We start from the raw sequence: 6046 nt of genomic DNA, 5'->3' as shown, positions 1-6046 counted from the left end.
GTAATTTGTGATCTGGAAAATTAAAGGGTTGACTCTCCTGGGGTGCTTGACACAGCTTTGTTCATACATTTGGCAATTTAATGGTAAATTCTTGGGACAATATTTGGGTCTGTAAGGCTAATTACAAGTATTTGTGTGATATGGATTATTTTTATTTATTATTTTTAGGAAGTACTGTATTTTTATTTATTATTTTTAGGAAGTACTGTCTCGCTAGTGTGTTTTGTTTGGAAGACATAATCCCATCACCAAGTTAGGCTCAGATGCTGGCGATATTGTGTGTTTCTGGTGTGTTGTACATGCATGAGTCAACATCCTGTGGGCTTGGTTGCTGAAGATAGTCATATGTTAACTCATAACTCATAATAATGCTTTGCTTCATTATAAAGGCTCCAAAAGGAAATCATGTCTTGGTTTAATTCTTATAGAACTATGATATTGATCTTTATGTTGATAAAAGACTTGCTCTTTTAATTTAATTCTTTTTTTGTGTCTCATTTTCTATTCAAAGGAGGTTTTTGATGCATGATGTCTCAAGTCTCAAGAGCATAACAGTAATTGAGTAAATGGCCTGAGTGATTGTTTGATCTACTCCTATATAGAGCTGTATTTATACTGTAGCATATCTGGTCAGAATTAGCCTTAGATGTGTGTAAAGCCACTTTTTGGGTATATTGTCATGTATGGGGATTTGGCTAATTTGGAGTTGCCATCTAACCAATCCAGTGTCCCTTTAGGTTGTGTAGAATCCAGCATACCTGTATATGGGCACATATGAAAATAATGTAAATCTCACCTATAATGACAAGAGGGGGATTTGAATCCAGGTTTCTGGATCTATGAGCCAGTAGCAAAACCTCACCACAATCAAAATAAAATAAAGGGTAGACATTGTTTTTTTTTCTATATTAAAACTGATCCAATTTTTCATTTAAGGATTATAATTTTTAATCATCCTATCAGTGCTTACTATCTATTTTCCAGATGCACAATTTTTTGTTGTTCAGAGCAGTAAAAGGAGCAAGAAAAGAACATTATGTGCTCCTACATCATCTGTCACAATTACACAAATAGCATCTTTTATAGTCAGACTCTGTCACAAAACACTTCACCGAACAATTAGACATAAAGTACAGATAAAGTTCAATGCAAAAGTTGTATATGTATTAATGTACAACTGTATTTGCTTCTGCATTAGCCTCATTTAATTTCATCACTATAGGAAATGTAGATTTTTCTTTCTGGCTATCCAAAAACATTGACATGCAATTTATAGCATGAGATGATGGCTTATTTTTTACTAGCCACTTGATGCAAGAATGGTGGTTAATTGTTTAATTTTTGAGTAATCCCCCTTTCTAAACACAGGATAAACATTTCACAAAAGTAGTCCTGCTCCATTTCAGTTCTCCTACCAAGTGTTGGGAATACAGAGTTTAAATTAGTTGAGGTATTTGACCAACCATATCTTAAAAAGTAACAAACTTTTTATACAGTGTGCAGCACATTATAAAAGTAACCAAAGTTGTACATGTAGGACATAACGGAATAAAAACAAATGGGAAAAAGCAACACAGCAAATAGAGGGGAACTGATGGCATAAAAACATTAAGTTAAAAAAAGGTTAGTAAACATCTGTGTCAAAACCAGAATAAAACTTGGAATAAACGAATAAATTTGTCAGATACTGTAACATCAGTGCCAGCAATAGATGACGTTGGAGACTTTTTGGTTTTTACTTTACAATGTGCTATGTACTGAAAGAATGACACCAGCTACTCAGTTTTACAATGCTGGAGTGGTGAACTTCAAAGTTTGCTCACTATAATAATACAAACTCGACTTAATTAGTCCCTGGACACTCGAGCCAAGCATGTTTTATTTCTTTTGGAGACTAAAAGGCAGCTTTATGCACTATATCTCTGGCCAAATCTGCTCCTACCACTGCCAGCTTTGAAAAGTCTACAAGAATAATGATGGTGCTTTGTGGATTGGGGCCCCAACTATGTAAACATTGACTTTTATCATTTTATCCATTTTCCCACTGCATTCCAAGATTACAGCATCTTTAGGTGCTTAAATACAGTCATGTGAAAAAGTTTGGGAACCCCTCTTAATTCTTTGGATTTTTGTTTATCATTGCCTGAGCTTTCAAAGTAGCAACTTCCTTTTAATATATGACCTGCCTTATGGAAACAGTAGTATTTCAGCCGTGACATTAAGTTTATTGGATTAACAGAAAATATGCAATATGCATCATAACAAAATTTGACCGGTGCATAAATTTGGGCCCCCCAACAGAGATATTACATCAATACTTAGTTGAGCCTCCTTTTGCAAATATAACAGCCTCTAGACGCCTCCTATAGCCTTTGATGAGTGTCTGGATTCTGGATGGAGGTATTTTTGACCATTCTTCCATACAAAATCTCTCCAGTTTAGTTCATTTTTATGGTTGCCGAGCATGGACAGCCTGCTTCAAATCATCCCACAGATTTTCGATTATATTCAAGTCGGGACTGTGACGGCCATTCCAGAACATTGTACTTCTCCCTCTGCACGAATGCCTTTGTAGATTTCGAACTGTTTTTTGGGTCATTGTCTTGTTGGAATATCCAACCCCTGCATAACTTCAACTTTGTGACTGATGCTTGAACATTATCCTGAAGAATTTGTTGATATTGGGTTGAATTCATCCAACCCTCGAGTTTAACAAGGGCCCCAGTCCCTGAACTAGCCACACAGCCCCACAGCATGATGGAACCTCCACCAAATTTGACAGTAGGTACCAGGAGTTTTTCTTGGAATGCGGTGTTCTTCTTCCACCATGCAAGGCGCTTTTTGTTATGACCAAATAACTCAATTTTTGTCTCATCAGTCCAAAGCACTTTGTTCCAAAATTAATCTGGCTTGTCTAAATGAGCATTTGCATACAAAAAGCGACTCTTTTTTTGGCGTGAGTGCAGAAAGGGCGTCTTTCTCATCACCCTGCCATACAGATGTTCTTTGTGCAAATTGCACTGAATTGTAGAACGATGTACAGATACACCATCTGCAGCAAGATGTTCTTGCAGGTCTTTGGAGGTGATCTGTGGGTTGTCTGTAACCATTTTCACAATCCTGTGCATATGCAACTGCTGTATTTTTCTTGGCCTGCCAGACCTGGGTTTAATAGCAACTGTGTCTGTGGCCTTCCATTTCCTGATTACATTCCTTACAGTTGAAACTGACAGTTTAAACCTCTGAGATAGCTTTTTGTGGCCTTCCCCTAAACCATGAGACTCAACAATCTTTGTTTTCAGATCTTTTGAGAGTTGCTTTGAGGATCCCATGCTGTCACTCTTCAGAGGAGAGTCAAAGGGAAGCACAACTTGCAATTGACCACCTTAAATACCTTTTCTCATGATTGGACACACCTGTCTATGAAGTTCAAGGCTTAACGAGCTAATCCAACCAATTTGGTGTTGCAAGTAATCAGTATTGAGCAGTGACATGCATTCAATTCAGCAAAATTACAAGGGGACCCAAATTTTTGCACAGCCAGTATTTCACATTTGATTTAATTTCATACAACTAAATACTGCTTCACTAAAAATCTTTGTTCAGAAAACATCCCAGTACTCAGATGTTCCTAGGAAATGAAAGGTAAACCACTGTTATCTTTTTTGTTGAAAGTAGAGTAAATTATTATGCAGGCTGAGAGGGGTTCCCAAACTTTTTCATATGACTGTATATAAAAAAAACTCCCACTTGGTGGAACCCCAGTCCAATGTTCACCATGCTTACACACACTTGGCTATTTTTGATTTGCCAGTCAACCTAACTGTACCATTCTGAGCTGCGAAATTTAAAAAGAACTAAAAGACGACTGCCAGGCTAAAATTCAAATTGAGTTCCAATTACTCTTAAGTGACAACATTCTGTGCCACGCTCCTGCTAATTAGTAATTACATTTATGTACATTCCTCAAATTACACTAGTGTTAATGAAAAGACTGGGAATAACAGGTTTACTAGGATTGTCTCTACAATGATAAATTCATTTTTCAACTTGCTCACAAAACTCTGTTCTAAAGGCTAGGTGTGATGAGACATAGTCTGTGGATTTGCAGTGAGCAATGAAAGGACCAAAAGATAATAACATGAACCAGAATCATAGTCAGCACCAGGCAAGGTCAAAACTGGGAGATCAAAAATATATCAAGCAGCTGAAGCACTGGGGCCAACCAAAAATCAAAGCTAAAGGGAAATAATAGATTGAAACTGAAGGAACGTAGTACTTCCTATCTAGAATTGAAACTAACACTAGAGGTGAAGCATAATCTCGACTTGCACCTCAGCCGTTCTGGTGATATTACAGACACAATGACTGTAGCCACATGGACCCGTGATTTGTAAATAGTAAATGGGAAGAATTAAATAATTACAACTCATTCCCAAATGAGTTTCAAACACTAAAGATCTACAGAAATTAATTTGTTCTATTACATTACACAGGTGGTTGCCACCTCTAGTTGCACCATGTGAGCCTTTGTGCTCTAAATTCTGTGACTCTACTAACACAAAATGGGTGAGGCCTTTAAAAAAAAACACAGAAAACAGGCCAGAACCCTAACAGAAATCAAATCCTAATAGGTCTCAGAAATACAATAAATCTTAACTCTTTCACTGGTACATTCATAGAGACTTTTCATTCACAGGTCATATTGTTACTCACACCGAGCCAAATATGTTTGGATCCACTCACACAAAATAGCCAAAGAACTGTGAGGCCATCAAAAACAGCTATCGAAGCAGACCTGAATCCCACCAGTGTGCCTAAAGGACATGCACAAAAAGGCAGCCTAGCTTCTACTTGAGTGGCTGACTTGGCCCCACAACAAGCTAAAATGCACTTAACACTTATCATAAATATACTCTGAAATGTCTGAGAATACACACAAAACCTAGATAGATGTTCGTCAACTTCTGACTAGTACAGAGCATGGCAATGAAAAATCTTCATAAAAGGAGAATTTATTCACAGAATTTCTTATTCCATAGGGCTGGAAGGAGTCCCTCAACAGAGACTAACTTGTGGCCCTGCCTCTTGGGACTCCACCCACAAAGTACAAGGGGCATGGCAGAACAAATTTAAACACATTGAAATTAAATAATAAAACTGCATATTTTCCCACTTGTGTCCTTCTCTAATTCAAGTGAGATTATATGCATTTCTTAGACTGACCTTAGTAAAAATTATTGTGTATACTGTATTATTTGATTTAAAAGAAGTGTGGTTATTCTTAACTGTGATTTTTATTTGCTGAGCCAGTTTGTGTGTGTCCTGTGGTGGGTTGGCACCCTGCCTGGGATTGGTTCCTGCCTTGTGCCCTGTGTTGGCTGGGATCCAGCAGAGGTTGGAAAATGGATGGATGGATGTTTTCATCTCAAAGAAAAACACAACTACAGCTGGACTAGATGATAGGCAGATAGATCCAGTAGCTAGATTTTCTGTTATGTAGCTATCCATAGTGCTTGATTCGGGACGAGCAAGTGCATAGATTATACGTTTTGTTAACGGTGGCTCCAGGTAATTGATTAATTGCTTGGCAGGTAATTCTAAGAACCCTGTGAACTAAAAAGACTCAAATTCACAATAATTTCCTCTAAGGCCAAGAAATGTACTAATACATACAATTAATAGTTTGGGTTTGTGCAACCTGTCCAACAATAGTTGATCAAACATTCCAACTCTTTGCATATCTTGTTATGCCATTTCAGTGCATGCACATCATATTTTATTATGGAGATTTTTTTCTTTGTGAAAAACCTCAGCACTCATTTCCATTTGTGGGTTAGTGTACTCCATAAACCATCTAGTTCCCTATCCACAGTCTGACTTATTACCTTGAATTGTATTGTCAGCTTGACTATCTGATCAATCAAAAACAATCAAAATGTTTGGCTACCCAGGAGTGGATAAGTGCTTCATCATGGATTAAATTATTCAGCATGAATAATACTGACATACTTGACTAGTCAATAGTAACTGGACTAATCATTTT

Source organism: Erpetoichthys calabaricus, chromosome 11 (assembly GCF_900747795.2).
Source record: "Erpetoichthys calabaricus chromosome 11, fErpCal1.3, whole genome shotgun sequence".
NCBI lineage: Eukaryota > Metazoa > Chordata > Cladistia > Polypteriformes > Polypteridae > Erpetoichthys > Erpetoichthys calabaricus.
This window is presented reverse-complemented; position numbering follows the sequence as displayed.